Source organism: Acomys minous (genome assembly GCF_964271855.1).
Source record: "Acomys minous genome assembly, chromosome: 10".
Classification (NCBI taxonomy): domain Eukaryota; kingdom Metazoa; phylum Chordata; class Mammalia; order Rodentia; family Muridae; genus Acomys; species Acomys minous.
Window position 1 is genome coordinate 21619314 of NC_140491.1, and position 24068 is coordinate 21643381.

Below are 24068 nucleotides of genomic sequence, written 5' to 3' on the forward strand. Positions count from 1 at the left end.
GTCTTGCTCAGACATCAAATTTGAGGCCAGCTTGGATTACATAATACCCTGTTACACACACACACACACACACACACACACACACACACACACACACACATAATCACTTTTATTTCCCATTAGACTATTTATTTCAGCAACCATGTGCAAAATAAATTAACTGCCAAGGACATTTGCAGGTTTATTTTTAATATATTTTTGTGAACATGTGTGATATGCTGTCAGAAGTACAATGTTTTGGTTACTGAAGTTTTTTTTTTCTTTTTTTTTTTTTTTACATTTTTTTCTCCTTTATTAATTTATTCTTGTTACATCTCAATGGTTATCCCATCCCTTGTATCCTCCCATTCTTCCCTCCCTCCCAATTTCCCCTTATTCCCCTCCCCTATGACTGTTCCTGAGGGGGATTACCTCCCCCTCTATATGATCATAGGGTATCAAGTCTCTTCTTGGTAACTTGCTGTCCTTCCTCTGATTGCCACCAGGTCTCCCCGTCCAGGGTACCAGGAAACTGAGACAGAGGAGAGGACATTCTAGTGGGACTCTAGATGAGAGAATCATGGGAGAAAGGCAAAGTAGAAGGACCCAGAGGGTCCTAGAAGCCTACAAGTAGAACATTATGATAGGCAGATTTGGGCCCAGGGGTCCCGCTCAAACTAAGGCACCAGCCAAGGACAATACGGCCAAGGACAACAAGGCGGTAAACCTTAAGCCTCTACCCAGATCTAGACAATGGACAGAACACTCTCCACAGTAGAGTGGAGAGTGGGATATGACTTTCTCACATACTCTGGTGCCTCACCTTTGGTTACTGAAGTTTTAAAACCAAAGACTTTGGGGCTGAAGTGATGGCTCAGCGGTTACGAGTACTTGCTACTCTCGCAGGTATCTTGCAGGTTTGGACTCCAACACCCATATAGCAGCTCAAACCTGTCTGCAACACAAATTCTAGGGAATCTAATGTCCTGTTCTGGCATCTTTGAACATCCAATGTGCATGTGGTACAAATATAAATATGCAGCCAAATACCAGTGCATGTAAAATAAAAATAAGTAAGTCTAATAAAAAAGAAGTTGAACCCCCTGGCATTTTATGTGAATCTTTAAGCCAGCATGTTGTTTTTCTACAAAAGTTTCAAATGGGATTATGATTATTGAATGGCAGATCAATTTTCAGAATACTACCATTTGTACACAGGGTCAAACTATCTATCTATCTCTATATCTATCTATCTATCTATCTATCTATCTATCTATCTATCTATCATCTATCTATATTTGAAGGGTGAGGTGGGCACACAAAATGTAGGAGGGAAATGAAGGAATTATATTGTAATTTCAAAAAACCATTAGAACAATTTAAAAAAACCTTATAAGTGCTAATCTCTGAATATGAATAGTTTTTACATTTATTTAGGCCTTTAGTTTCTTCCTGCCATGTTTTCTTGTTAATTATTTCCTTTCTTTCCACGCAGGATGTTTTGATCGTACTTGTTCTTCTCCTTCAGTTCCTTCCATGGCCTCCCCACATTTCTACTCATCCCACTTCATTTTCCTTCTCTCTTTTTGTGCAACAACAAAAGCATGACCAAAACCAAAAATCAAAACAAAGAATAATTTCTAATAGAGTGCACACAGAACACACAACTCCTACAAATACTCAAAGCAAAGCATGGAGTCCTGTTGGTGTTGCGAACCCCTGTTGAGCATGGGCCTTGGCCCTGAGTGAATTTGTTATACTTCGTGACACAATTGACTTTCCCTTCTGCGACAGGTAGCAATCACAAATAGCTTCTTGGCTAGGGGTGGTGCTTTGTGTCTGTCTACTTTCCCTTCTCTGTGCTGGGATTCTGTTTGCTTTGAACTTGTACTAGTCCTGTGAATACTGTCACCATCTCTGTGATTTCATATTTGCTGTTTTCTTGGCGTCACCTTTAACCTCTGTCTCTTAAAATTTTCTGGATACTCTTCCACGTAGATCTCTGAGTTTTGAGGGGAGAGTTTTGATAAAATACCCACATGTCCAGTTGTGTGCTGAAAAAATCTCTCATTCTCTGTCCACTGTCCACTTGTGGTTTTCTGTCAATTTCTATCTACTGCAAGAAGAAGCCTCTCTGGTAAGGGTTGAGCAATGCTTTGTTCTATAAGTATAACAGTATATCATTAGGATCCATTTTATTGTTATGGTCTTTAGTAGAAAGATAATAGTGGTTTTTTTTCTCTAGCCCCCATACGCTATCTAGTCTCAGGATCTTGAGCACATTAGCAGGGTCAGACATGAGCTCCATCTCACAGAGCGGGCCTTAAAATCGACCGAAGAGTTTGATCTTCAAGTGGGTGCCCTACTTCTTATAGTTTTAAAAGATGTACTCTTTCCTGGTTAAGGATTTGTCCATAGTGGTTTTATACACTTCTAAAAGTAAATGAAAAATTTATTTTATAACAGTCAGGTTTAAAAAAAAAAAAGAGTTTTTGGTTTCTTCAGTAAGAATTGTATACTATTGGACCAGTCTACTTTGCACACGAATTTCTGATGAAGATCACCGGGTTTATAGAGAAGTCATTCTGATGATTACTTTTCTCCTCCAGTATTATCCAGCGTAGCTTCCAGCACCAAGGATGACAGTCAGTAGGGGTGAAGCTTTTACTTGGAAAACTGTTTATCTATTTTCAGTGATGTAAGTAAATTGTGTATTCAGCCATAGAGCCTTGCTTTCATGTCATGGAGAGTCAATGGTCTGTGATGTTTAGGGATTATATGGGACCTCCTTGGCCAACAACTCAACAAAATGTTTTCTAGCTTTTCATCTATGTTTTGAAATGATTCTGTTTAAATTATTTATAAAAGTGTATTAGAACCAATTCAAATCACTTTTCATTGCAAAGTTACAGAAAAATGACTGATTATTGTATTAATGTTATATATTCATTTATTAGTTATAATAAATTTTGTGTGGATTTTCAAAGGATTTCAATATTCAAATCATTGTGATCTACAAGTAGAGATAATTTTAATTTTTTAAAAAACTTTTTACTTGCTTTGGTAACACAAAGATTTTATTGTTGTTTGTGAACAGGGAAAAAAAAAGAGAATCAAATGTCTAAAAGTTTTTGTTTTTGATATTTAAGCAGCAATAAAGAACATTGTGCAATACTCAGAGAAATATGGCTTGGTATGTATGAGAGAATGTGAGGTAAAAATGACACCTGATGTTATTATTCATCACTGTAGTGTGTAAATATACATTGTATACTTACAAACCATTCCACAGAGCACTGTATCTTGGACCCAGCAGTGGTTTATGATAATAGTTCACTGTGCTCATAGTGATCTTCACTCTGCATAACAACTTCCGTATCCCACCAGAGCATCCTCTGATAGCAGAATATTTTGACTGAGGTGTCTTCTTTGTCCATCCGTATATATTCTATATGTAAGTTCCATCTTCTCTGCAGTCATTTTTAATTATATAAATATAACCTAGAATGATTTGTTCCAAATAATATTTTTTATGCTTTAAACAATTCATACATTTATACAGCGTATATTTGTCACAACCATCCAACACTACTTGCCTCAAATCCCTCGGGTGGCCCCTAATCCATCCTCTTCCTAACTCCATGTCCTTATGTGTTTATGTTATTAATAACTCTGAGTCCAGCTAACAATGCACACGAGTGAGTGGGCATCCACTGCAGAAGGAGGAATCTGCCAGACTCCATGTTCCCAACGAACACTGATTCTTCCTTCCACAGAAGTCGCTGGTTGCCAGCAGTTCCTCTGATATGGGTAGGTCTTAAGGGCTGTTCCTCTCTCTGTTCTGTAACTTTGACTGCCCACTTTGGCTTGATCTAATGTACATTTTTTTTTCCAGGTCACTATGCCCTCTGTGGGTTCAGATGGACAATAGTTACATCCTATCAGGAAACAGCATTTCACAGTGCTCCTCTCCAGCTACTGTCCCTTTTACTGTTCTCTGCGCTTTCTTCTGTGTAGTTGTGTGGTCCTTGGATGATGGAATGTGAATCTACATGACCCACCTACAGCTGAGCACTCAAACTTATTCATACCTGGCATTTCGACCAGCTATGAGTTTCTGCAATAACCTTTACCCACAGCAAAAAGAAGTTTTTTCTAACCAGAGTTGAGAACAGCACAAATCTATGGATATAAACATAAATATTTAGAATGTCGTTTGACAGCATGACCAATTAGCAAAACAATAGGAGGTTTCCCTCAGGGCCTGTGCTCTTCTTCATCATCTGCTTTTGATCAGGTTTACAATGCAAGGCATGAAATTTCTTCTGTGGAGCAGGCCTCACATCCAGGTTCTCATAATACTGGAGATGAATTCAAAATATGTATTCAAAATGATACTAGTATTTTCTATGAATTTGTCATTTGTCAAGGCCTTCAAACTTGCAGAGATATTCTTTACTCTTAGTTTATTAGTGTCTTTACGTTTCAGTAAATCAGTGAATTTTTAAAGAAAAAATATACATTCTGGACTTTGGACTTGTTTTTATATTGGCTCAGAAATGCACGGCTTGCCAATTGGAATACTCAGACCGTTTATGTTTAATATGACTGATGAGCTCGGCTACAAATTTGCTCTTCCCATTTGTTTCATTTTGCCATATGTATTATGCTTCTTTTAGTACTGTCTTTATGTTAATTGTATATTTTATATGTTTCCACTGTATTTGCTGCTTTATTGGCTATACGTTTTGGGGATTCTCCGTTGTTATTGTTAGTTGTTTGTGATTTATAGTATTTACATTTAGGATAGAGTTGTTACATGGCAAACTTTAGTTGGCTGCTAACTCCCAAGTGAGGTTTTGCTCTGTGACATGTAAGTGAAAAAGCAAAAGCAGTGGTATTCAGCAGCTCAGGTGCTGCTGATCCTATTATCAAATCTGTTACACCTGCTTCATATAAACCTTATAGTGCCCTGATGTCTACTATGCTTCAAGCATTCACATGTCTTTAAAATCATCTTAATTATTAAAATAATTCTTTCCTGAGTGCAACCACATGGGTTTATCTCTGGTCCTAAATGCAAACTTGCGTTTTTACCTGAAAAACTGTCACATTTAATAAGGCGTGTTCTCCCAGCTGTGTATTCTTTGTGTCTGAGAAAATTTTTTTTCTTTTGTCTTTATTTTTTTTTTTCTTGACAGCTGCTTCTTCTAGATGTAACCTTCAGGCTATATTTTGTTTTCATCTCAGTCTTTTAAAAGTTCTACTTCATGAGTTGGATTGTGGGCTTTCTAATGAGATGATACTTGTCACTTGTGTCTTTTTTCTTCTAGAAGCAACATGCCTTTCTTCATAGGCTGCTGACAAAATTATCAATATCATAGCTATAATGATGTAACTTGTAGATTACATTATATTTTTGACAATTTATTTTATTAAATATTTTTACATATACATTTGTATTATTACACACATATATATAATAAGCTATCTACACCAAGAAGAACCATGAAACAGTCAGGAATTATATAAATGTTACATTCATAGTGTTTTGGCTATTTGTATTTGGCAGCCTTGAAGCAACATCTTTCCTATCATGGTGTCTAAAATTCTGAATGTAAATCAGTATCTATCATATCTTGTCATTATCAACTTAAAACATCTATCTAGACCTAAAAGCATCTTAACCCCTAAACAATTAATCTTCATTGTTAAACAAAACTATCTTGTCATCAACCTCATCAAGGCTTGAGAAGGAATAAAATTAATTACCAGAGCATACAGGGGGTATGGGTTAGCAGCTTCCCAAATGAGATGACAGAGACAGTTTGCTGCCTGAACAGTCACCCAAAATTCTCTATAAGGTTGGAGCATCATCTTCGCCTTCTGGTCCAATAGAAGTGACAGACATATTTGTGAGGCAGGAACTATTGAGGACTTGCTTACCCTGTGTTGTCAGAGCTTGGCTGTCGGCTCTGCCTGCATCCAAGCTTGCCCATTTTTAGGCAGAATTCTGACTGTGGTAGAAGTGAGGACATTTTTCAGTAGCTGATTGCCACATTTGAAGCCATCTCCATAAGGAGGTTCTTTGCTGCTCATAATCTTCTTTGAGTAACTCCTGGGTATTGCCAGGAGTTAACCTGTCTCATTGTAAATGTATCTTTGAGATGATAAAAATATCTTTAAATGCCATATTCCATATGTCTCTGAGATTTTGGAAGACCTTATCAAACTATTTTACCTTATCTTTCTGTAGAATCATATCTATATGTTACACCTAGGATATGTATTCTTGTATAAAAATAGACTAATAATTGATACGACCATGATTTGATCAACTTACAATTAATTTGTATAGCTTACCCTAAATAGCTGCGGGGGCGGGGTGGTGGTGGTGGTGGTGGTGAGGCAGAGCTGAAGGGTATCTGAGCCCAAAGCTGCTGGGATGTTCCACATTCCTTCTGGAGATGGCAGGCCCTGCTTATCTACTCTGTGTCCCAGATGGGTCAGGCTGGTAAGCAGCTGTCAGTTAGAGAGAGAGAATCAAGCCTAAAGCTTCTCAAGGAATGTTTGCTAATGCGGAGTGTGGCCTGATGAGGTCTCTGCTCTGCCTGTCTGCTCTGTGACCTAGCTTAGCTACAATCAGCCAGTAAGTGTCAGGTGGGCAGGTGGGCGGAGACAGATCCAAGCCGGAAGCTGCTAGCAGAAGGGCAGCTAATGCAGATTGTAGCCCTCGCAGGTCTCTGCTCAGCCTGTCTGCTCTGTGTTGTAGCTGCCCCAGGTCTGTAAGCTTCAGGCAGGCAGAAAGAGATCTGAGCCCTAAACTGCTCGCTTGCAGGCTGGCAGCTAATGGGGACTGTGGTCAGCGCCTGGACTTAGCTCTGCCTGTATGCTTGGACAGTTGGGCCAAGCTGGTAAGTGGCTGCAGGACTGAGAGAAATCAGAGCCCAAAGCTGTTCAGGTGTTCCACAGGCCTTTTCGAGATGGCAGGGCTCTGCCTATCTAGTCTGTGACCCAGATGGGTTAGGCTGATAAGCAGCTGTGGGGTGGAGAGAGATCTGCACCTGAAGCTGCTCAGGGGATGGCAGCTAATATGGAGTGTGGCCAGTGCCGGGACTCAGCTCTACCTGTCTGCTTTTTGTCCCAGGTCCGGTAAGTAGCAGACTGGTGGAGAGAGCCCAAAGCTGCATGGGTGTCTCCCAGTCTTTCTCAAGATGGTGGCTAATGGGGGTTGTCCCCTGGGAATTTTCTGTGGGTTAGCTGGGTGGCCAGGGGTTGGGCCCATCCATGTGCTACTACGTGGATCCCTCTCACCTGGGAATCAGCAGCATTGGTGTTTTGCACTTCTCAGTTTTGTCTTTAGTTCTCTGTGCAGTCCTGGTTGTCCTGCTGATCAAAAGTGGTGTGTGATCTGCACCACCACTTTGGCTCTCCCTTACATCATGTGTAGTATGCTTGAGTTTCACTGAGTTGCACAGAACAAAATGTTCATATTTTTCTTAAAATTTGAGAATTAAAAATTGCTTTTTCTTTCTCTACTTTGTGTGCTTTTAACGTCTTTACTTAAATATATAATACATTTCTCTAATTTGAAATATATTTATTATTACCATTATTTTATTTGTATATTTTATTTTGGACTCTTTCTATTACATTGGTCTTAAATTGACCAATTATTTTTATTCTTTAAAAGACTTACCTACAACATACTTTCAATATGTTTCTTTATATAAAATTTAAAATATAGATATCAATCTTTAGACCATTCATATTTCCCCTTATTGTGACCAATTGTCTTCTAGCCTTTTGAACTTGAAGAGAAAATTTATAATATTTTAATATTCTCATTAGCTACTTTAATATCTGTATGTTTTGTTAGCTGATTTGGGACAAAAATTGTTCTTTTAACTTAGGGCTTTCATTTTCCTGCTTCCTGGCACATTTATTGATATTTTAATTAATTGTATTGACTTGAAGTTGATCTTATTTTGGGTGTAGATATTTTTGTCTTGCTCTAATATTCTTACCCAGTTTCTCCTTTGGAATTCACTTAAATTATCTGGAAAAACTCTATTCTTTTCCCATTGTTGCCTTTAAGATTTAGTATGTGAAACGATGTTGCTTGTCTCTATATTCAGTGTTTCAAGAATCAGGAAGATTTTTCTGCCTTTGTCCTCTCTGAGCCTTGGGGTACTATTCCGACTGATTCCTGATTCCTTCTGGCTCTTTAATTCCCATCCTCATAAGCATGTGGCATCAACACCTACTGAAGACTGAAGGGTGATCCTCTATAGGTCTTTAAAATACTCACTGCATGCAGGTGTGCCCTCCTTTGTTCTGTGCCTTGAAGAATTTCTTTGAGCATGCATACCACTGAGCCTTGTGTCTGCAACCCTGGCCAACTGTTCAGCTTCTACATCGCTGTGGAGAACCCAAGAAAGTCTCTATGGTAAGCTGGGACAATGACAGTCTTGCCTTCATTTTCTGACGGCTCGTGAGTCTAAGCCCAATGATTGATTTGACTGCACTTCATTCTTTCAGTTGTTTAGGGTAGCAGAGTCGGTCTGGATTGTGTTACTGCATCTTTGCTCAAAGCAGAACAATGCTTCCTTGTTGTAATTGGATTTTTGTCTTTTACCAAATGCCTTTTAAAAATAATTTAATGCAATACATGGGAAAAACACACACACACACACACAAATGCCTTTAGTGTATTTTTCTATGTTGTTTTAGTTATTTTGAAAACCTTGCATAATCATGTGTCATAGTTCATTTTTGTCAACTCGACATGAACTTACATATGTATATCTGGGAAGAGGGACCCTCAACTGGGGAATTGCCTTCATGAGTTTGACTTGTGGATATGTCTGCGGGGCACTTTCCTCACTGAAGATCCTTGAGGGAAGACCCAGCCCAATGTTGTGGAGGACTCCTGGGCAGTTGAAACTGGGCCCTAAAAGAAAGTAAAGTGAGCAAGTCAGAGGAGTAAGCCAGTGGGCAGAATTCCTCCTTGGTATCTGCCTCAGTTTCTACCTTCAGGCTTCTGCCTTGGCTTCCCTTCATGACGTGCTACAAGATGTATGAGAAAAACAAACCTTTTCCTACTCCCGCTGTTTATGATTGCGGTGTTTATCACAGCAATAAGAAAGCAAACTAGGGCCCTGGTCCACTTAGAGAATTCCTTTGACTTGGGATTTGTCTGGTGTTTACCCTCTATTTAGTCATTTGAGGAGGAAGAGCTGAATAGTCAGTACCGTTTTTTATCATTTGATGTTGAAGGTAGATTAATCACAATGGGTGTGAAACTCAAATACCAGGCTGAAGTGAATTTTGGGTTTCTTTACTATGAAGTTGCGCTTTATTTCTAGTTACAGGCTGTATTGTTTCTTAAAAAACAACTTTGTGCAGGACACACTTAAGGAAGGAGAAATTATTTCTTGTTTCCTTGATAATGCTACATAAATTACTTGAAATTCTTCTGCATGTAGTATTTGTTTATCTCTTCCCTTATTTGTTAATTTACTCACTGGTTTATTTCTATCATTTTGTACTTATGGATGTGTATAATTTAGCAATGCTGGATGTATTATGTTAAAATATTCTCAATTTTGAGCACTGGTGTGGCCTTTCAGTAGACTCCTGTGTTCCTTTTTAAAACCGTAATCCTTGTTTATTTATTTACTTTTGGTGTGCATTGAGAATAGGAAGGGTTTATTTTATACTATTACATGTTCTATCTCATACTATAGAGTCCCTGATCTAGGAGTAGAATCAATCACTTCACCAAAGGTCCTGGTTCTTGGTTTGTTGGTGAGTAACACAAGAAAACCCAATATGGCTGCTGGATGTGTTCACTTATCCTGAGGCAAAATAATTTTAGGCCTTCTCAAGAAGATGTATGTATGTTTCCTAATTCCTACACATCTATATTCTTATGGAGGCTGATTTAAATTTATACTAACTACAATAGGAGAGCCACTGGTCTCTTAAAACACTGGTCTCTTTAATATAGTATTATATGGAATAGTATGTTTTTCTCCTCATTTATTGCCATTAGCCTGCTATAATGGTGTATAGCTATTCTCGCCTTGACCGGGGACCCCAATAGACAAGCTCATGGTAATGACTGTGAGGGATTAAAGATATCAGGCTAGCTGAGGTAAGAAATCTAATTTTAGCTGTTAGTGTTACCATTCTACAGGCTGGAGTTAGGAGAAACTGAGCAGAGTAGGAGCATCGTTCCATCTACTAGTCACACAGTGAGACCGGATTCTCCAGGCTCCCAGCCCCGTGACTCCCTATTACTGTTTGCACTCTCAAGCTGTGAACCAAAACACACCTTTCCTTAAGTTGCTTTTGCCAGATATTTTATCTCAGCGACCACATCAGTGACTTAGACAATCATCTCCAAACAAAAATCTGGGTCCCACCAACTTGCCTTTCTTTTCTTTATTTGCTCAGTTACAATGTAATCATGTAGCAATATCAGAATTCTTAATTTGTATACCCCTTGGGAATAATTTTAAAACTAGAGCATGAGTTAATATCTGATTATTTTGTCTCTAGTCATGGAGTTTTCAAAGATAATTTTCTTCTCTGTCGTAATATGGATAAACTAAATGCGCTATTTGTGTTGCAATGTTCTCTAGAATTAAAAACTAAAATGTACAATGTGTGTACCCATTGTTGACTTTGATTTTTAGCCTTTTATTTCATTTTATTTATTAAGCTTTTAATAATATCATGCATTCTTGTAAAGAAACAATTTATATTTCTGAGAAGATTATATATTTTTCTATTTTATATATCAAATATCTCTGGCAAATGTAATGGACACCATTAGCATATCACTATGCACTTCACCTTAATATAATAAAAATCAGAGAGTAAGAGAATTTTATGACAGGATAAAACTATTGTTTTGACATATTTTGTCTTACTTACATCTTTTGTCTTCTGTATTTTGTTTTAATGGATAATAAGTCACAAAACATATTATTTTGTGTTTTAAAAGGTGACTGTATTAAATATGCATGACACAACATGTGTGCTATAAGATTTATTGTAGAAATATGGGGAGAGAAGGGTAGGTGTAGAGTCGCCTCAGAGACCGACAGAGTAAGAGAGAGTAAGAGATTAAGAGAATGTCAGAGAAGACAAGGTGGCAAGTCAGGCCCCTTTATAATCTGGTACACACCTGGCAGTGACAGGCAATGACATCATAGGTTGTTAAGCAACCTAGAGGCTGCTGCCTATATGCTAACAAACTGCCTTTTTAGAATTTTGTTAAGAGAAAAGATTAATATTTGCATTTCCCCATATATTAGCCATTATCTCTTGTTCTAGATTCTAGATTTTACTTGCTATAATTTATTTATAGAAAAAATGTTTCTTTTTTTCAAAAAATTTATTTCATTTTTTAATATATTTTATTAAATTATTCATATTACATCTCAATTGTTATCCCATCCCTTGTATCCTCCTATTCCCCCCTCCCTCTCATTTTCCCCTTACTCCCCTCCCCTATGACTGTGTATGAGGGGGACCTCTTCCCCCTGTATATGCTCATAGGGTATCAAGTCTCTTCTTGGTAGCCTGCTATCCTTCCTCTGAGTGCCACCAGGCCTCCCTATCCAGGGGACGTGATCAAATATGGGGCACCAGAGTTTGTGTAAAAATCAGTCCCCACTCTCCACTCAACTATGAAGAATGTCCTGTCCATTGGCTAGATCTGGGTAGGGGTTCGAAGTTTATTATTTATTTCATTTTTAGTTATATGTATGTGTTTCTTTGTATGTATCCACTGAATGTAGAAAAGAAAAATCGATCCTTATAAATCCATGTTATAAATGGTTGTGACCCACCCAAAGTGGGTGCTAAGAGCTGAACTCATTTCTTCTGGAAGAACAGCAAATGCTCTTAACTGATGAGGCATCTCTTGAGGTCCCTGACGCAAGTTTATGGCATTGTTTGTTTTTTGTTGTTGTTATTTTTTAAAATAGCCCTTAAGTGCTGGCATATTGGTTATTATTTCTCCTAATTATTTTTAAGCTATGTCTTTTGGTTTAAGCTATGTGTTTTTTCTTTTTGAAGCATAATTTTATAAGGAATAAAATTCTAAATTTCTATTTTTCTTTCAAAGTTTTAAAAGATATTAAGTGCTACCTGACTCTGCTACTTCCATAGTCATTGCATTAGGATTCTCTAAAGGAACATATATTATTAAACTATATATGTTTATATACATACATATATACATGTGTATATGAACGTACACAAACACACACACATATGACAAATGTATTTGAGTGACTTATAGGCTATGATCCAGCAATAGGTGTCTCCTGACAGAAAAGCCAAGATTCCCGTTGTTGTTCAGTCCGAAGGGCTGGATGTCACAGCAGCTCCATTACGGTGCTGGAGTCCCAGGAAAGTCCTAGAGAGCTGCCAGTCTTCAGTTAAAGTAGGAATCCCGAGGAAGTCAGTTCTAAAACCAGAGAATGGATGCTGCAGCCACAGAATAGGTGACTTTGCCAGCAACGGTGGGGGTAAGTAGGGAAAAGAAAGAACGTTCTATTTCCATATCCCTTTATGTAGGCTACTATCGTAATGTGTGGCCCAAATTTAGAGCGGGTCTTCTCAAGTGATCCAATCAGGAATATTCTTCAGAGACTTGCCCAGCTCCTTGAGTTTAAGTTGATTTCATTTGTACCAAGTTGAACACCAAGATCAGTCATATAAGAACACCTTCTGTTAACTTGACACACAATTTCAACTCTTTATTTCATGCTTAATTTCTAAATGAAAACAATAACCAGCTCATAACTCAACTAATATTATATATACTGTCTCACATAAAAACCACAAACACATCATATACTTTTGAATAGGTAGAAATATCCCCCTTTGAGAAATTGTTAGTGTCTCATCGCTTAAATATGATAGCCAGACACAGTTCTTCAACTGATGCTGCACTACCTGATAAAGAAATAGAGGAAAGAAAACACAAACATCACTTGATATGTGCGTACGTACGGGCAAACAGGTTGTCAAAATAGGACAAGAACACTTATGTCAGTGGCAATCCATGTGTCTGCAAGTGGTGGCCTGGCTTTTGTTGGTATTTATAACTCCCTTTCTCTACTTTCCATTCTGTACCTTGTCACCCTCAGCACACACCTCATGTGGTCTTGGTTGCTTCCCTGGAGGAATGACCCATATTCTCACTCCTGAAGGCTCTGGGCCCTTTGGCACCTTGCCTGGATTAGCTTGTTGTAGTTTTCCATTGAGTTTAATAATAGACATGGTCACATCAAGAGAAGCCATAAAAGATCTTCTGCACTCCCAATATAATCTTCTATACATACTCTGTATAGTCCAATTTCTCCCAAATAGTCTGGATCAGGAAGCAGCCTGTTGGCTTAAGGCCATCAGAAACCCCAAGTGGCCAGGCAGAAGTCTGAGCTTCCAGAAAAATGGAATGCTTATTTTGACTCCCAGTGCTGCTTTTCTAGAATGAAAGCTGCTGGACCAGCAGAACTTATGGTTCCAGGAACTAAAGTAATCACTTCCCTAGTAGATCATTAGGGGTGATAGTGAGTAGAACCATTCCCATTTCTAGCACTTGATCCATAGACTAATGACTCCTGGCTGTAGGAGAAACCATACCATATACTGGATGCTGATACAAAGCATATACCGCCTTCTGGAGAATCCTGCCCCAGCCCTCTTGGCTACTGTCTCCAAATTGGTGTAACAATGCCTTCACAGGGGGCTTTTATCTTTTTGTCAGACCAGCTGTTTCAGTATGGTGAGGAAAATGATGGATTCTGACTGTAGGAATTGCCCATTGTTACCCTTCTCTTGCTGTGTAGTGAGTTTCTTGGTCAGAAGCCATGCTGCCTGGAATATAATAATAGTGAATAAAGCATTCTGAAAGTTTACATATGATCATTTTGGCTGAAGCATTATATACAGGAAAGGAAAACCTGTAACCAGAGTAAGTATCTATCCCAGAAAGGACAAAGCATTGCCATTTCCAGAATGAAGTGGTTCATTGTAGTGAACCTGCCCCCACGTTGCTGGCTAGCCACCATGAGAAGTGGTGCCATATCAGGGTTTGAGCATGCCTCCGCAGCAGGGTCTCTGCTGGTGGCATCTCTGGCACTCAGCAGCAGCTGTAGCCATCTCAGCCTGGGTGAGTTTCAAAAGTCCATGTGTTCAAACCCATACATAACTTCCACCTGTACTACTGTAGCTTCTGTGCTCAGGAGCTGACTGGACAATGACAGGGACAGCTGAGGAAGAGATTTTTCACAGAATGGGTCATAGTATCTACTTGATTGCTATATTCCTCCTCTGTTGAAGTCACCCTCACGAGGGATACAAGTATCTTCCCATCCTTTGTTCGCTCTGTGCGTTTCTCTGATCCCATTCTAGCTTGTTTTTATCTTATCTCTTTCCACTCCTTCCAGCGGACTCATTTATGGCAAGGTAACTGAAGCCATATTTAGAAAAGAACATAAAACACATTTCTGTTTCCCTTGTGAGTGATAACTTTGTTTTGTTATAGGAACCATAAGGCAATTCCTCTCTGGGACTGTTTTAGCAAATGACACTTTTTAATGAGATGTTCTTAAACCATCAGTTTATTTCTTAAAATAGCTGCATTGTAAGGCCATTGTACTTGGAGCTCAAATAAAGAATTTGCTCATTCTTCAATTGTTTGAAGGCTGGTACAGTTAATACAGCTGGTAAGCCGGGACTTCCTTAACAAGATACCACACAAGGCAATATGTAAACAACAGAAGTTTATTTATTTATTGGCCATTCGAAAAGCTGAAAACCCATGGGAAATATGCAGGTTTGACTTGTTGAAAGGGCTCTCTCCTCATTTGTAAATGTTATTATAGTTTGTATATCTTAACATGGAGTTTCAGTTTCATTCACAGCACAGGAGAGGAGAGGGCAGCAGAAAGGAGGAAAGGAGATGGCAGTGGAGTGAAGGACAGGATAGGGAGAACCAGCGTCTATTCTTTTAATTAGGGCCCTAGATCTGCATGATTCAAGTCCCAACCTATTATTTCACTTAGTTTGATTACTTCTACACTCACCTTTTCTATAAATATAGTCATGCTGGAGGAGCCTAGATTGTCAGCATATAAATTTTAGACAGAAAAAAAACATAAGTCCATAAAACTTTGTATTAGTGTTATATCTGAAATGCAAGTGTATATTTCATTGGTACTCATGCATTTCTGAAGGACATTTAGCATCACCTTGTGTCTGGTCAGTTGAGTACCCAAGGACTTGGACATGGTTACTTTGCTGAGTTAGTCTATGTTCTATAACCTTACAAGAAGAAATGCTGTGGCTTCAAATGACCCCGAGTCAAAGACTGAGCACCTGGGCTTATTTATTTAGATTCCTGTCATCTACCTGTAATTAAGTGGGGCAGGGCAGATCTCTGGGTCTCTTCCCTGTCCTACTAGGAAGAATTATCTCATGATCTTATGTAATTTGGTGTATCTAGAAACTTGCCTTAATAAGAGGAGAAATGAGCTTTTAACAATTTCTTTTATTGTGTCCCTCCCTTTGCATCTTTGGTTGATGGAAATTGTTAAATAAGCTTATGTGTCCTTTACGCATACCATAGCCACTATGATGAGCTTTGAGCATCTACTCTACTTCCTTAGAAAATTATGATTATTTAACTTCCCCCTCTCCTGAGTAATAAATGAGTCTTTTTAAATTTAAATTTTATTAATTTATTGAGATTACAACTTAATTGTTATCCAATCACAAGTATCCTCCCATTCCTCCCTCCTTCCCGCTTTCACCCTATTCCCCTCCCCTAGGTTTGAGACTGAGGAAGACCTCTTTCCCCACTATATGGTCATAGGCTATCAATTCTCATCTTGATTGCCTGCTTATTCTTTCTTTGAGTGCCATCAGCCCCCCCCCCCACCAAGGGGTGTGGTGGTCAAATATGGAACACCAGATTTCATGTTAGAGTCAACAGAACAAAGCAACAGCCTATAGACTGGGAAAAGATCGTCACCAACCCTACATCTGACAAAGGTCTGATATCCAAAATATATAAAGAACTCAAGAAATTAAACACCACCAAAGCAGATAACACAATTGAGAAGTGGGCTCCGTGATTTAACTCTTGATTGTGGGTTGAAAGTTCTCTGGGAGTTCTTCCCTACTAATTTGTATTCGGAACAAGTGCCTGCTGGGTCCTGATGGACTAGGAGGCCCATTGCTATCCTTGGCTCACACTGATTGTATAACTCACACTGAATGTAGCAGAACAAATTGATAGAATGGATTAATTTTTCTGCTAAACTTTTGAAATAACTGGGCAGTGGTGGCACACACATTTAATCTCAGCAATCAAGAGGCAGAGGCAGGTGGAGCTTTGTGAGGTCCAGGCCAGTCTGGTCTACAGAGCAAGTTCCAGGACAAAAGAGCTGTAGCTACAGAGACAAACCCTGTCTTGAAAAACAAAAACAAAAAATTTGAATTAATTAACCTTGTGACTCACTCTATCTGTGGATCTCCCATTATATGTGACATATATATCTTATTTAATAAGTCTGTTTTACAATAATATGGAGAATTAAAGAAAAATGTTCTTCAGGGGGCTGAAGTAATGTCCCAGTGGGTAATAAACTCTGCCACTCTTAGAGTACTGAAGTTTGGCTCCCAACACCCTCATGGCATCTAACAGCTATTTGTAAACCTGGTATCTGGAAATCATATGCTAATTATGGCCTCTTTGGCACACACACACACACACACACACACACACACACACACACACACACGAGAGAGAGAGAGAGAGAGAGAGAGAGAGAGAGAGAGAGAGAGAGAGAGAGGGAGAGAGAGACTCACAAGCATGAGTTTAGATTAATTTTTATAACTGGAATATTATTCTTTCACCAAGACCCTCTCTTTTCAGGGCTTCCTACTGCTTTTGAGATGCTCCTTATATGCCTCAAAGCTGGGTGAGAGGTCGTACAGCTGTAATCTCATTACTTGAGAGGCTGATCATAAGGTCCTACCTCAAAACCAAACAAAACATAAAAGCAACAACTGTGGCAGAAAACCAAAAAAGGCAAGATGGTCACAAAGTGTAGTGCAGCTCTTACCCAGAAACCATGCCTTTTATACGTGATCAAGACAGGTAAACCCTCTGGCTGCCTTTGAACAAACTGTTCTTTTACTTTCATGGCTCCAAGCCATCCAGTCTTTCACTTGCCATCTCCCTTTAATTCTTGAGCACAATATTGTTTCTCAGTGGAAGTTTATGTGGCTCCTCAAAAGAGATCAAATGCTCTTTCCTTTTGCCTCCAGAGATTCCTCTGGGAGGAGGTGGCTGCGTGTCCTTTGTGTCTCATTATTTATATATTACATTTCTTTGAAGAGGTTATTTAAATGTTGAAGTCCCTGTACTTTGGCTCAGTAATATACTCTTGCTAACTAATATTATTGTTTACAGAAAGTTAACTGGTTATTTATAAGTGATCAAATAGATTGATGGACTTTCCCTGATGCAATTTAAAGCCCACTACGAGGCTGGTGTGGTCCCTCATATCTTAATCCCAGCCCTACATAGTGTAATGTAGGAGTTTTGTGGACTCAAGACTAGACTGGTATATACTATAAGAGCAGCCAGAGAAAAAGGAAAACAATAGGAACAAAAGCAACAGGAAAGAAACCAAATCTATTCCAGTTTGCCCCTAGAGAATATAAAATTAGGTATTGTGTCTCCTTATATGGGTGGGAAGAAAGGCAAGGAGAATTATGTGGTTGGGAGTGAGGGTGGTCGCTTTTACTCTGGGTGCAGAGGGAATGCTAAGGAGGATTTGGGGGATTTTGATTTGTGTTTTATGATTTTGTAAATCACTGACTGCAGATGTGTTAGGGAGTATATGGATTAAGCTGACCACTGACATAATCCAGGCAAGAGATCATCTTGACAAATAACACCTTTGCTTAGAGTGTTTTGGCAGAGGTGTGGAAATGTGGTGCGATACAGGACATATTTTGAAAGCAAAGCTCATAAGGACTTGCTGACAGATACAAGGCATATGGAGAGAGAGAGAGAGAGAGAGAGAGAGAGAGAGAGAGAGAGAGAGAGAGAGAGAGAGAGAGAGAGAGATATTAAGGAGGGTTTCAGAATATTTTCTCCATTTAATAAGCTCGGACAATTAGGTTGATAATTGCTAAGGGGGAAATTTATTATTGTAAAAGTAAGCAAGCTTCCAAGAGGAGGCCAGGACCTTAGTTTTAGACATGTGGGCTTTGAAATAGTAGCAATTCTAACATGGGTGCCACGTTGGTTGAAAGCTTATCAGTCCAGGTTACAAGAGGGCTAGATGGAAAGAGTTAAGCTATGAGATCAGATGAGAACTCATAGGCAGGGAATGTACACATAAAACAAAGGATGTGTGAGAACCAAGGAGGGAAATTCTAATGTCAAGTGATCTGTTTGATGAGAAGGCATAGAAAGAGCAGCTGGGAGTGGATAGTGGTATGTGGGAACAAATAGTAAAGTGTGATGTCTCACATTCTAAGTGAAGAAAAATATTTGAGAGGGTGTGGCAATGATTTATCCCACATATTTCTCACGGTTCCAGATAGATAAGGATGGATAATTCATCACTGATAATTCATCATTAGTAACACATAAGTCCTTTTGGTGAATGTGAGAAGTAAAGTGTATGTGCAGGAATGTTAGGAAACAATAAGAAACTTCCAATTACTTTTTTGAAAGTCACATCGTGGTGGCACACGCCTTTAATCCCAGCACTTGGGAGGCAGAAGCAGGCAGATTGCTGTGAGTTCGAGGCCAGCCTGGTCTACAGAGGGAGTCCAGGCCAGCCAAGGCTACAAAGGGAGACCCTGTCTCAAAAAAAAAAGAAAAAAAAAAAAAGAAAAAAAAAAGAAAGAAAGTCACATCATACTTTATTCTTCCCTCACGATGTGGTTAAAGGTCAGCATAGTAACAAATGCTTGTAATTGTAGCACTTAGTAGATAGAAGAAGGGACGAATGGAACTTCTTCTATTTGAGGAATTTGAGGGCATCCAGGACTCCAGATAAGACACTGTCTCAAAAATAAACAAATACAAAAAGCAAAACAAGACAGGATATTTGAAACAGTGGATAGCAGTACCTCACACACAAAACAAAACTATTGAGGACAACGCGCTATGAAGTAGTGCAGTCCATGAGGAAAGGAATCTTCTGGCTTCTGTTTTCCAGGAGAAGGCTCATTAATGGATTATAGCCATCAAGATGGCAAGTACACTGTCCAAGCAGGTTGTGTGGACATAGATGAAAGCAAGTATGTAAGTATATAGTAGGATCTGGGAAGTATGTCTGGAGGCTTTTGCATTTGAAATTCTTCAAGAAACATTTTAGGTAATAATGAGGGTGAGACTATTGGTTATAGTTGGAAGAAAGGGGATGAGATGTGCACTTAACTGCAAATGTGAGAGAGCAGCTGCCCACAGTAAATACAGCAACCTTGTTGACTATCTAGGAGGGCCAGTGATAACAAATACACACACAAAAAAAACAACCAAGTCTGCTTTTCACCCTGGGCACATGCAGCCAAGAGAATGCAGAAGGCAAGTGGAGGGCAACTTGGATTCACTTAAACCTGTGCTTCTCTAGAGACCAAGGGTAACAGGGATTAGTAACATAGATCCATCCCAATAAGTAGTTATAATAGTCACCCATGGATTTCAAGCTGTGGAAAGAGGAAAGCAAGAAGCAAATGATGTAGGGGCAATGAAACACATATTCCAGAAATAGATTTCTAGTACACAATTGATTTCTTCCAGGCTCTGTATCCAACATGTTAGTGATTTTTTTTCCACAAGGGATAAACACAAACACATATGACCTGCTCTAATTATCTCCACACTATCTAAAACTCTCATTTATATGTGTTAAAACTATCAACAACAGAGTCTAATACTTTGTTTGCTCACTCACTTACTCAAAGACACAGACCAAAGCACAAGAAAGTTGAGGCATGTCTGTACATATGCAAACCTTGCGCCTCTGAACAAGCACATTGTATGTGAACACAACGTGTTTTAGAGATCCGTGTGAAGTCAGGGTCGAAAGATTCCACAATAGTTTTCTGGACTAATAGGAATGAAGATTGATGCCTAGTGGGGATGGTAGAAAGTATTTAAGCTAGTGAAGCAGTCCAGATTGATTGATTTGATAACTTAGGAGGATAAGAAATTGCTTCAAGAGAAAAAAAAATAGATCATCAATTTAAAAGATAAAGTGATGTACCAAGAGAAATGTCATGATTTTATGAATAACCTTGTTTAATTTGACTTAACCAATAAATTTGGTAGATTATAACAGTTATAGTATTTTGGAATATTTATTATTTTCCTTCAACTTTCTTCTATTTTCTCTTTGTGCATTGTGGCAAGAAAACTAAATTTCCCTCAGAATAATTTTTACCAGCATGCTGGATCTGATTTAAACTTTACTAACCCGAAATGATTGCACAATATTTGGCATCAAAGCTAAGCTGACACAAGAGAGAAATGCATCACAGAGCACTCAGTCTCTGTGCTCTGTGGTGTGGATGGTCAGGAGCCTGAAGTGGTCAGGAGTTTCATCACCTCTGAGATTTGGAGAGGCAGAAACTTCCATCTGATTCTAGACTTGCTGAGTGCCTTTGAGAGTCTATTGAGATCTTTAGCCTATTATCTCTTTATGGTGATCCCAAGTTATTTGGAATATTATTCAATACCTACTGATAAATCTTTCCTTGTATAAAGTAGCTTGAATGAAACCTGTCCTTTGGCAGAACCCACAACAGGAACATAGAAGAACCTATAAAGTCAGGAATTTAATCAGGCCAATGAAGGGCCTACACATAAAAATGACTTTGAGATTATGCTAGAACCAAACCTTCCTGAGATCCATGCTCTAACTGGTGTGGTAGGGGATAATTAACGCATCATGCTCCAGGGGTTTGTTCTAGTAATCTCAAGGCAGTGGTGTTGTTTAGCCTTTGTTACAGAGAAATGACTCAGAGATCCAATGGAATCTGATATGTAAACTGTGCCTGCTATATCCTGGGGGAGTCACTGGAAGGACCTGGTAGGTGGAAAAGAGACACATTAGGAAGTCCCATGTATCTCACTGTGCAAATGTAGTTGATTTGCTTCTTATCAGTGACAGAAGAATACACACACACATACACACACACATGCACATACACACTCTAGGAACATTATAACAGCCCTGTAAAAGCCACCTTTCTGGCCTCACAAAGGCACAATATAGGGCAATTGCTTTAAGCTTGCCCTTTATTTTAAAGATACATTGGAAGAGACGGTTCTTAGCTCGATATACTGAGCATCAGAGCATGAGTCAATCAGAATTGCTTTCATTTATTCTTTTTTATTTTCACAGATTAAATGCCGAAAATATGAGCTCTATAGACTTAAAATGCATCTGCTTTAGATAGTCAACATCATCTTTCTTAAAACTTGTCCTTTAGAGTTAGTTTTCTAAGAATTATTAATTTAAAAAATTCATTTATTCACTTTACATCCAGATCATAACACACTTCCACCCTCTCCCCCCTTTCTCCCCTTACCTTCTCCTCAAGAAAGAGAGAGCCCCACCATGACCCCCTCCAACACATCAAGTAGCATCAGGACTAAGAGCAACATCTTCCACTGAGGCCAGGACAAGGAAGCGCAGTTAGGGGAAACTGAACTACAAATAGGCAACAGAATCCATGTCACAGACAGACTTCATTCCTCTTGCTAGGGGACCCACATCAAAACCAAGTTGCCCATCAGTTACATATGTGCAGGGGGCTAGGTCTAGTCCATACAAACTCTTTTTTTTTTTTTTTTTTAGATAAAGAGAAGTTTATTAAATGAGCAAGGGGAAAAAAGGAAAGGGAGGAAGGATAACCCAGAGACAGACAGAAGAGAGAGAGGAAGTAGGTAAGAGAATAAGAGATTGTTGCAACCACCTTCCTACTAAAGTTGGCTTACCTCCCTACTTCAGACTTTCCTCCCTTCTTCTGCTGGGGAGAAAGAGTATCCCTTGAGTTTTTTAACAGTAATTTTACTCAAATGAAGGCATAATGTGGAGAATAGATCTAAAACCGTAAACGTTTTAAAATTTTTTTACTTGTGTGCCCCAAACACAAACACAGAGCCAGGTTTCAAAAATATGATTTTTGTTATTTATTTAATTATTCATGAGTAATTATTAATTTAATTTAAAATTCTAATTGATATCTAGAAACCAGTGCATCAATGTGGTTTTCATTCTCACTATCATCATTAATGTATTTAGTCTTTCTCTCATTTTTGGTCACTATTTTGTGCTTGCTGACTATTATTTCCCCACAGAGGTGGCTGCATCATATAGTAGAGAGGAAGTGTTCTCATCACAGACCTATTAACATCACTAAACATATTTACAGTTACTTATATTTATGTGAAAACTATAACATTATCAGGACGTGAGGGTATTTTTAAATCATTATGTATATGCTACATTAAACATAATCTAAGTGCTTCTTCTCCTTCCTTGTTATCATTATTATTTTTGTGCATTTCTTTGCAACCTGTTTTTACTAGAGTTGACAACCTGGTAATTTCCTAATACCAGTGGTGAGATTTAGCCATTGTAGGTGGAGTGAAAGAGATGCTTTGCTTTACATATGTTTTGAATTGGTGATAGGAAAAGAGTATTCATTAGAATTTACTCCCTAATTAAATTACTTTTGATTAGGGAGTAAATTGCAAGCAAATTCAATAACTTCTTTATGTGTTTATGCCAATTAAACTTCAGTGGGTCATATGGAAGTTCTACTTTTAATTATTTGAGTAACTATATACTCAAAATGACTCTACTAATTTACACCCCTATGAGAGTGTGTAAGGCTTTACTTGGTCACCAGGACTTGCCAGCTTTAGTCTTTTTGGCAGTAGCTATTCCTACTTGAGTCCAATGACTAGTCTTCATGATTTTGATTTGCATTTTGCTGATGATTACTGTTCAGTATTTTGATATCTTTGACATTATTTTAACAAATATTTTAGCCCATTTCTAATAAGATTTTTATTTCCCACTGAGTTTCAGGCTTCACTATAGACTGCATATTAATTCCCTTTCAGATGAATGATGTGCACAACTTTTCATATGGCCAGCAAGCATAATACTGCACATATACCCAGAAATGAACATCAGTATGTCAAAGGGACCTCTCTATTAGCAACTTCCTTGCAGTTCTATTCACAATAGTCTAGTTTAGTGTCCACCAAATAATTGGTGGTTTAACAAAAATGTGGTACAAATGCATAGTAACGTACTATTTACTCATGAAAGTGATTGGGAATCCCACTATTTGTAATTAAACGAGTGGAATACGAGGGTATCAAGTCAGGTGAAATTAGATGGAAAAGAAGAGTGGTGCACAGTTTTACTCGTGTAGAATCTAAAATGATGCTAAAAGAAGGTGCAAATACAAGGTAACTATCAGCGGCCAGGAGGGGACATTGATGGAGAAATAAAACATTGCAGAGAGACAGGAATGAAGATGCCTTTGTGCTTCTATAGAGCAGTCACTAGGGATAGAGACAAAGAACGGCACATTCGTGGTGTGTGGGTTTCATTATATTTTTATTTTTTATGACAGTTTTAAAATTTAAATGTATTTAATCATATTTCCCCTCTCCCCAGCCTTTCCAGTATCTCTAGTCCTCCCTACCCACTTAAGTTTAAGTCATTTCTCAAAAAGCAAACACAAACCTATTATAAAAACAAATCCCCTAAACGAAGAAAACAAAATAAAACACCAGCCCCCAAAAGGCCTTTAGCAAAAACAAACAAACAAACCAAAACAAAACCAAAACCAAAATAAACCAAACCAACCAAACAAACAACCAAACAACCAACAACAACAAAAACACAGAATACTGTTGGCCAACTACTGCTGAACATAAGACTTGTTCTGGAGCGGTTGGTATACCCAGTGTCACTCTGTTAGAGCAAACTGATTTTTTTTCCCCA